The sequence below is a fragment of the Ornithodoros turicata genome, unplaced genomic scaffold (assembly GCF_037126465.1).
Source record: "Ornithodoros turicata isolate Travis unplaced genomic scaffold, ASM3712646v1 Chromosome32, whole genome shotgun sequence".
NCBI lineage: Eukaryota > Metazoa > Arthropoda > Arachnida > Ixodida > Argasidae > Ornithodoros > Ornithodoros turicata.
In genome coordinates, this window is record NW_026999357.1 from 1,204,519 (window position 1) to 1,215,022 (window position 10,504).

Consider the following 10,504-nt stretch of genomic DNA (forward strand, 5'->3'; position numbering starts at 1 on the left):
CACATATTCGGGGGGAAGGACGAGGCCGTGTTCCCTCATAAAGCTTTCTTCGCAGACAGTCTGTGCAAGTGATAACGTTTTGTTCGGGCACTTTGATGCAACGTCGCCTGAAAAGGGAAATAATTATGCATGTAAAGTTGCCCCAACTAACTAGTACAAATAATTTCAGAAAGTCTATCTCCCTGCTTTCAAGAAACCCAGTAGAAGATGCATCCAACAGTGATTACGTGGTAGTCAATTTTTCATATGACTTACGTTTTAAGTCCCTACTGTTTGAAAGATTACTGTTCTCTTGCAGACTTTTCGCGATGACCTGTCTAGAATACAGACAGGTCATGGCGAACAAGTGCATTCGTGTACATTTGTGGTCGTTGCCAGTGTTTAGGGCTTGATGCTTCTTCCGTAAAATCGTTCCTGTGCGACGCCGTTTTATTAGGAAGAGCTCAGAGTAAGTGCCCCATTACACTTGCGTCGTGCAGTTTTTTAACATGTGTTATTTTGCAGAATTCGAGAACTCCTTGTTGACATGAAAAATTTGATTGGGAGGCTTGTACAGGACATCCCGGATTAAATGAGATTCAGGACAGGTCCAGCACCCCCCTCCCCCCCCAACGTTTCCCCTACGCGCTTATGAAGAACTTATACGACTTAATAGCCACTTTGTGAATTGTGAACTGATACACAATCGGTTTAGTGTTCACGTCTTTGCAAGTGTGCTTCCTGCAGCATATGGATGTTCATTGCATCTAAAGTATCTGTATGGTATCTGGATCCGATTGCAAACATATTTCACCAGGTTTGTAATGCTGGTCGTTTGTCTGCATTATAGTCTTTCTTAAACATAATTTTCAATCATTGCACATTCAAGCAACACTGGGCACACGACCAATCAGAGTGCGACGTCGTAAGATATTATGCATAGCCATTGGGCCAATAAGGAGCTTCAACGTTTTGCTGAGCTTTCAGCCGGTCCTGGCCACCATGAACTTCTACTGGATTTCACGCCTCCCGCCGTTATACGGTATTCAAAGCAACTGAAGCGACTTTTGGCTAAAGGAAACATTTTATTCACACAAAGCACAATCGGAGAGCACACACAGTCTCGGCCAATGAGCTTCCAACGTTGTAGATGGGCGCAGTGGTCCATATTTTACAGCCGCATCCTCGGGTACCTGAGGAGGACTGGCTATAGTACGTTTTGAGCAGTCACTTCATCTCTCGTGATATAATTGCTCTTTAGGCCTCCTGCACTTCCCCAGTGCTCTGATGCTAAATACTTTGAATCTTTGTTGCGCACTTGTGTATCTCTGTCAGGAATATATTCATCCAGTTGTGTAATTGTTACGTATATATAATGCATCATGTCTTTATAAAACGTTATTCAGATTGCTTCTTCTTTTCATTCATCAATTCGTATAAGTAAAAAAAAAAAATACACCGGAATGCGTGGAGGGCATGGTAATGGGACACTGTCGACGAAAGAGTCCGGAGCAGGTATCGGGAATCCTGATCGGACCTATGTGTTCCAAACGTGCGTAGGACCATTGCCTGCAGGCGGCACGCGCCCGGGATGCGCCCACAGCTCTAGCCAAGCTCGTGCCTATCTTGGCAGGGGATTTCCTAGCCGATGGATAGGAAGGTACGGATCTGTGTCGTGGCCTGCGAGATCCCCAGACCTGACGCCGTTAGATATCTTTCTGTGGGGATATCTCAAGGATCGCGTGTACGACCAAGAGACAACAACTCCTGACGCCCTTAAGGCGCGGATCACCGAGGTGCGCCGTGGAATCCCCGCGGCCACGTTGCGGAGGGCAACGGAGGACACAATTAAGAGATACATGCTTTGTGTGACTGAGGAAGGCGATCTTTTCGAACACCATCGGACTTCGATCGTTATTGTGAAGGGGCTCGTTATTTTGTTCCCCCCGCTCCATCCAACAATGGGGTAGAGTATCGCCTGTGGCGATGGAACTCCCCACTCTCCAAGGTCGAAAATAAACTTTCGTTTCTTTTCGAACACCTGCTCTGAATGTACATGGTATAGTTTCGGTCATGTTAGAATACCTGCGCAATGTTCTGTAAAATAAGTTGAATGAAAAAGAAGGCATACTATTTTTATCTACTCGTTTAATTCTTTGTTTCCTTGAACAAACTTCGGTTGCCAGTTTGAAAAAAGAAAGACGATGGCTTGGTTAATAGCGTTTCCTGCTTCCATTCCCAAGGTCGCGTATTCTGAACGCGGGCGGAGAGGGAAGCAATTTGTTTGAAGGCACGGATTGCTTAGGCATGCCGTCTCCTGGTGTGACTTACATACTATTCTTCCGTGTGTAGGATTCCACCCACGTTAGAGAACTCCAAGTGGGCAAAAGTAATTCACAGGCCGACTACCGTGGCGTCGGTCATGATCACCGTTGTCTCCCCTATAGTCATAAACCCCCCAATTAGTACTGTCATTATTTACATGCTCGCTTGCTTCCTTCCTTTCTTGCTTGCCCTGTGCAGCATCTAGGACAAGCATCGTACGTACTGTCTCTTCGTTGGAAAAGACATAACTTGCTCTACAACGCAGAGAGTGGGTGCAAATGAAAAGGTGTAAAAGAGCGGCTTCATGAATTTCATAGCCCACAGCTTTTCTTTCTTTCTCATTGATTTCATAATCTCGCGCTTGTGGTTCAAGGTAAGCCGTGAGCAGTTATCTTCCGCTTTCCGTGTATTGTGTCGTTTCATGCCTAAAAAACAAAGAAGTGGCCTTGCTGTTGTCCCCGCACCCGTGACAGACAACATCATAGGCGGAACGGACGGCATCAATGCTTGTTCGTCAAGCGGCCGTGAGAAAGCGCTGCCATCAAGCGCTCTTTTCGCGCGACGGAAACTGATTCCGTCGTGGTTTCGGAACTCCGGGCCCTTTCTGCTGGCCCGGATAAAAAAAGTCGGATGAGTTAGAGAGTTGCAACACACTGCATTGTTAATGCAGTGTTTCATTGTTAAATTTTAATTGTTAAATTTTAATTGTTAAATGTTTAATGCAGTGTCTCCTAATTAAAAAGTTAAAAAATTAAATTAATTAATTAATCAGTTAATTGCGCGACAAAAATACTATTAAATGCTCCAGGTCCCTTGTAACACTATGCACTTGGTTTCATTCTTCTGCGATGATTCATTATTTTTTAAAGGTGGGGTCAATCTTAAATGGAACACCCTGTATATATTGTCGAGGATTAAGAGGGAGCAACTCAGCGGGACAACCGAGTTTATTCTGAGCAGCAAGAAGAAGCAGGCACGCGCGATCATTCAGATGCGAGCACGATCAGGGCATCGTCTTCATTATCTTCACGACAATATATATATAGTTGAAATAAATGGGAGACAGAAGACGAAAGTAGGGGAAGTAACAAAAAGGGGTTCAATAAAACTTAAAAATTATAAAAGTTAGGGAGGATGTCTACGTTACGGCGGAAGCTCCGCCTTCTTCAGGACGGAAGAGCTAAATGTTTTTTTTTATTGCGTGTTAGCGCCGCGAAGCAACTGTGGCTATGAGCGGCGTACAGATGTGGACAGACGGAGAGAGGACAGCAGGAAGGAGAGGGGGATTAGTGTGCGTCCTGGGCCGACTTCAGGATGAACTGTGCCGACATTCGTCTGGAAAGTCTTCGGAAAACCCAGGGAAAACCTCAGACAGCACAGCCGGCGGTAGGATTCGAACCCACCACCTCCCAGTCTACAGCACGACCTTGGTTACCACCAACGAGCGGACGCGTTAGCCGCGGACGCCATGCCGCTGGTGGAAGAACTAAATGTGGCCACGAGGCTGATAATAAGCCTTATCAACCTCGTGGCCACATTTAGCTCCTTCGCAGAATAGAAGCAGAATTTAGCTCTATTGCAGAATAAAAGACATAAATGTTGATTTCAAATTTTTCGACTAATATTGGAACGGTAATGGCAGCCAGCAGACGCAACTGCGGTTGTAGGATGTGGCAACTTCATCGCTGGAGTTAGAAACACGACTGTTGAAACATGCCGTGCAACATGAGTTATGCCCACGGCATTCTTGTTATTTGATACTCACAGACTGGCTTCGATGTTCCACAGTCAGCGTTGATGTCCTTGAAGAACCGCTCAAGAAGAAACGTCTCATCGCATCTTTGTCTTTCGAGTATTTCCGGAACACAAGTCTTGCTGTATTCCATAACACTAGAAGAGATAAGACCTATAAGTAATGTCCGAATTTACTGGGACATTCTGACGCCATCTCATGACATCCCTTGATTGAGTCACGCAGAATAAGCAGCACAGTCAACTGCACAGGAGAGATGGAACAGTTTTTCCCGGCATTCGAAGCGGCAAGCTACCTCAAACGTAAATCCAGATAATTCGGAAACAGCCAATTTGCGTGGTGCTAGGAACTTGACTATTATTAGGAATAATTTACCTTCTGAAAACATGGACAGAACCCCTCGCTGCCTTGGGTTCATGTCTAGTTTAGCGGCGCCACTCGATTTCAAACTTGGATGGGATTTCGCATGCTGCATCGTAATCCAGAATAATCAAGCGGCGGTCGGTTCCACAAATTCCTCCAGAGGTCAGTTTCCCCTGGAAAGTTTCGGCAGCGGCGACCATGTCATCTTCATACGCCCATTGTTTACCTATGACAGCTTACGCACACCTCGCACTCTTACCAGCATGCCTTTCGCCTGTTCGTTGCTAAGACGCACAGCAACTCCGCTATCGGACGACAGTCGGCCTCCTCCTCACGCAATTGCTCCGCGCCAAAATTGGCACTGTCTTCTGCCAGCACAGTCTCGAACAACTGCAAGGAGGGGGGGGGGGCAGCAGCCCGGGGGGGCCGGTAGCCCCCTCCGGAACCCCCCCCCCCCCTTCGTGCGTAATATGCACTGACCTAACCTAACCTAACCTCACTACACTTCGTTTAGTGAGGAAAACCAGGCTTTATAGCTGATGCGTAGGAGTACCACAAATGATACCCGTCGAGATCTAGTGCTTTCATTGTGCATTCTTGGCAACGAGCGAGAGGGAACAGGGAACAGAGTGCTAGGTGTGCGTAAGCTCTCATAGGTAAACACTGGGCGCATGGAGATGACATGGTCGCCGCTGCCGAAACTTTCACGGGGAAACTGAGCTCTGGAGGAATTTGTGGAACCGACCGCCGCTTGATTACTTTGGATTACGATGCACCATGCAAAATTCCATCCAGGTATGTAGATTAAAAGTTTGAAATCGAGTGGCGCCGCTAAACTAGACATGGGCCCTGCTTTGTTCACCAGACCTGTATAAGCAGCCGTGTTCACATTAACTCGGCAGAGCAGGTCCAATTGACAGTCGAGTCGGGTTGAACTCATCCCATGCGGTTTATATGAACTCTCTTCAGCGAGAGCCGATCGCAGCGACGCTCCGCGTCCAGTCGAGTCGAGCCGTGCCAGCGCAGAAAATGCGTCTCTTCGCTTCTGTTTCTGTACCCGTCTGCCCGTCCTACGTTGAGCAATTGCTGTCTCGGACGCAGCGACACGTTGTACTCGATCCCGCAGATCATTCGTTCCGAGCTGGACCAGTCGTCCTTTACATGCACTTCGCTGGTCGCGTGGAGCGAGTCAACGCGCCCCTGTTGTCGCGCTGACGCGACTCGACCGGGCGCGGGGTCAACTCGACCGAACAGCGTTTACACGAGCAAATGGAACTCCGTTCGAGTTCATGTAAACCTGGCTAGTGTGATACGTGAGGGGTGAGAGCTGCCACTGATTTGTTTGGTGTCGAGATAGAGGAGGAACAAGCACAACAACTATGATACCGGGGTCTGTTGTGGCTGTGGAAGGCGCAAGGTGGACTACTATCCTTGGGTTAGTGAATGCTGAGGACAACTCAACTCGCGGTGTCGCTCCGGCAGCACAGCGACGCAATGGTTGACTTACGTAAAGCTGAGGTTGTAGTCAGATTAGCCTGCGGAATCATTAAGCCTGGCCTCCCTGCAAATTGGCATACGATCACAGAGTACGTCAGCACACAAGCTAAGCCAGCTACTACTCCTCTGTGCCAGAGCGCCACCGCGTGTCCAGATATCCTCGGAATTCACTAGTCCAATAATAGTATACCTTACGCCGACCAGTAGCTCACCCGCTTCTACTGAATCCCCGTTCTAACAGAGCTGTTCGCATACTTGTGTATATATACCGTTTCTCTTCTGTAACAGTTAAGGGTATTTGTTCGCAACCATATCTCCCAACATCAGGAGCTCCCCAGGACTCCAACCGCGGGCCACTCTTCAACGTTTTTGTCAACGATCTCGTTATGTGTATCCAGCATTTTAACTTGCTACGGTATGCCGAGGATGTGAAATTGTTGAAAGTAGTCTCATCCCCATTGGATTGCGCCTTGCAACAAAGGGACATCGACCGTGTTATCCAGTGGTGTCGCACGAGCAAACTTCTAATCAACACAGGTGTGTTTCTCTCGTAAAGCCAACATAACCTGTTATAAACACTGTTCCAGCACAAATGTCATCTCCAGCGCTAACTTGGTTCGTGAGCTCGGTGGTCACATTCTATTCGAAATGCTCCGCATTGCGCACTCTAGGACTGTGGGACATACAAAGATATTCCCAAGTCCTGATGTTGTTGTATGCCCAATATAAGGTCTATGTTGACCCTCGCATTGCATACGCTTCCATAATATGGAACTGTCTAAGTAACCCTCAGCGCCTAGAAGCTGACCAAAAGAAAGCGCTCCACATTTCGCACTATCTATATTTCTTTTTCACCCCGGGATTCCAGACGTACAATTATGAATATCTACTCAGACACGTTCGTCTCATTCCCCTTTCAACTCAGCGCGACATTACCGATGCCACTTTCTTATACAAGTGCCTTCAATCTGCGAATCTTCAATGCTCGAATCTCGAATCTCTGCTATGATCTCTGCCTTTCGGTATTCCAGGTGTGTCCCTACTGAAGCATCCTACATTTTTTACCCTGATGTATTTAAAGGGGACACTATCTCGCGAGGCAAGACCCTCGTAAACCCAGTGTCATGTGATTTTTTTTTCCTAACACTTCCCGTTCTACTCCAAAGAGGTTGTATTTAAAGTTTTCCATTTGTGAAGTTCACTCATTTTGCTTGTGCCCATTTTTCTTTTCCTGACATCCTGCAGTTCTTCTGATCAGTATTCGATATAATTACTTCGATCTTTTACTCAGCTTTTTGCCGTCCTTTAGTCCTGTAATTTGACATATGCGTAATGTAAAATATGTTATGTAAGACGTGCCTGTTATTTTAGATATAAGCAGTCTATCCACCAACGCTATTGTACATATATTCTGTGGCCTACGTGTGTATTGTGTAACCTGTGAGTATATTCTCCATTTCTTGGGTACCTGTCGTTTTCGGCATCATGTAGAACTTTGTGAGTGTGCGCCAATACCGAGGCCCTCGAGGCTGTTTTGGGCACATAATAAAAATGTGTGACTGCAGTTGTTCTGTCTTCCACCCTGTCCCTGCTTTCATGCTGCTATCCGTCATCATCAACATAATAAAAATCATTATTATTATTATTATTATTATTATTATTATTATTATTTGAGAATAAAAAGCAAAATGAAGACAGCTTTTTCACCAAAATCACGCAAGCTTGGCTGCACTAGACAGAACAGAATAATAACTGTGCGTGAGAGAGGAAAGAGATAATAACTGTGGGAGAAGAGGAAAACAATGTTCCATGTATTCACATAAGCGACGTTCACTCCTCCAGGAGAAGATGCGAAAAACGTCACCGATTTTAGCTACCCCGTAAATACAAGTGATATACGTCCCCGTCCTGTCCCGTCCGTCCGTAGTCTTCTCGTGAATATGGACATGGGAGAACTGATGTTCTGAGGCTGGAACAACATAGAGGGGACAAATACATACAAAGCCTCCGTTAGTCTTCTCGTGCCGTGCTAACCTGCGGTAAATATCATGGGGCGCAGCCGAAAGATAATTCGTACCAGACGACACGGAGATGCGTTCCAACGAAAAGTCAATATTCATGGTTTGAATGCTCAACATAATGCGCGGCGAAACTTTTGCCCCCATGCGAGTATTTCCTATTTCCATTTTTCTATTTTCTTGAGTTCTCCTCCACTAGAATGTTCCGCGGAGATGACGGGAAGCGCGTATTGTATCAGAATTTGTGATATAGCATGGATGTGCAAGTGGATGCAATCCTGTACGACATTCCCAGGGCAGTTGAAAGAAAAATTCCTGCCCGGTTCGGCATCCCGGGATCTACATTTCGAAATCCTGATACCGCGGGATTGTAAAAACGGCTCGGGATCACGAATCCTAGGATGCCGATAACCCCGTCCCACTTTTTTCTGCTAAACGCCATCGCTTTATGGCCGTTTGAAACGCACATGGAACAGAGCTTACCAACAATGCAGTTTGGATGCGTCTTGCAACTTCTGATAATTGTTGTTGCACGTATTCTTTGCACTGTCTAGTAATCCTGTAGGACAGATGGCACCTGAAAACGACAGATATGATTTCGTTTCATCGATGTTTTCGCCGCGCGAAACTACGGATTCCATGTGGAATGGTACGATGACCGAAGAATACCAATGGGCAGTCCTGGGAAGTAATCTAATCAGAAATAACTAGTTTTTCTTTCTTTATCATGGGGCTCCAAGATCCTTGCGGCTTTAAATGGACAAATCAGACGAAGTAAATCACAGGGAACAGTACAGCAAAGCAACAACACGGGAACGCAGCAGAATAAAAGTGACGCGGATTGGTAGCACTACAATCGAAATGAAGAACGGAGAACAGTGCTGAATGGGGCATGATTTACAACAGAGGTGATGGATGAAGGTAAATAATTCCACAGTCTAAGTGAAAAGAGCTTCTATGGGAAATGTACGGTTCATATTTGTGAGTAGCAGGAGCAGCATCGTCAATGAGTTTTTCCATTTCCAGATATACTCACATGACTCGGTACCGAGCAAAACCTCAACTCAACATCTGTCTATTTTACTGGCCACACGTTCGGCTCTCAGCACCAGAAAGCTTTTCTTGGTCCGTAGATTGCACGTTCTTGGAGGCAGACACAGGGAGCCAATGTTGTATAAATAACCGTGCAGTTAATGAGGTGTTGCAATAATAATCAATAATAAATACAGATAAATTATAACTGAATAATACTAATAACAATAAACGGCAATACTTGATTTCCATAATCGCCACATAAATTTCAGCACTGAAGATTGACATTGCCCGGTATGGGATGTGATCGCAGACACGTCTCAATTACCATTGCACATGTTACTCCTCCTTGTGTTCTTGACGCGTGCTGCATGTTCTTTGAATCTCTGACTTAAAGCTGCATGCTCCTTGCTTTGAAGCTGTCATGGTTTCTGTATTTTGACATATTAAACGGCATATTACGAGAAAGACTCTCATCGCCTGAGCTGAATAGATTGTTTCCTGGAGAATTTCCGATTTTTCGAGAATTCGCGACATAACTACTACAATGTAACTACACACGTGCTCACCCAGCACCTTGACCTGCTCCCAAGGAGTCCCATTGAGCTGCAAGAGGGGTATCGAAAAAGTATGATGTTCTCCCTGAATGGTTTGTACCCTGTACTACTCTTTTCTCGAAGGTGAATTAGAATTCATCGACGAAACAAAATTTTCCCAATATGCCTTGTTAGCTTAGTGACGCGTCCACCTGGCTTTTGCACACGATTTTTAAAGGAAAACAGGTTTTGTGCAGTTGCATGCGTGCGGAAGAGATTTCCGAGATCGGTTCTGTTCCCTCGTGATGAAGTCATTCGCCTCATTAACACTCATATCATCATTGGACGATGGCAGACTAACAGCTTTCGTTTGAAAGGGGTTACAGTCCAATGTAGAGTGCGCGTCGTTAAATTATCTGTTACCTGATACAACTTTAAAACCACAGAAAGTAATCGCAACCCCGAAGATTCTGATCTGTTCATGTACTGGATTCTTCTTCTTACTACTGGACCATTACACTGAAGTGGACCCTTATATTTATAGTGGCAATGCCCCCATACACTTGATGGGTTGCACAGCGTGAAGTCAACACAACAGACGAATTGATTAGCACTCTTCACAGTACCCTATCAAGGCAAATTTTAATTGCAACTGCCTCAAGAGGTGGCTTCAGTAGATGTATTACAGCAATTGTTTTAGATTTAAGGATTGTAACACCGCCAGGTGAATATGTTGCATCTGCACGATCTTTTTGGAACAGGTTATAACACCAGAGTGAGTGTGTTTGTTGAGGATTCAGGTAAGTTTCTTGTAACAGAGAAGAGGAATGTGCCATACCTGTCTGAAATATCATTTAAGTCATAAAGGTTGGCGAAGAGCCCTCGACAATTCCACTATTTTGACAAGGTTGGTTTATTATTACGCCGATTATTATATCGACGAGGATCGACATAGTGCAGAAAAAAGAGATGAAGCGTGCAATCCGGGTCTGCGTTAATGA

At 45.6% G+C, this 10,504-nt stretch overlaps 1 long non-coding RNA gene across 1 annotated transcript; it reads right to left on the reverse strand.

Moving 5' to 3' along the window:
• Window positions 1–4: 4 nt before the first annotated feature.
• On the reverse strand, window positions 5–8,506 carry LOC135373820 (uncharacterized). The gene is made up of 3 exons (XR_010416602.1): window positions 8,419–8,506; window positions 4,070–4,194; window positions 5–107 (listed from the first exon to the last, which is right to left on the reverse strand). It is a non-coding gene; the product is annotated as an uncharacterized LOC135373820 (long non-coding RNA).
• Window positions 8,507–10,504: the final 1,998 nt, after the last annotated feature.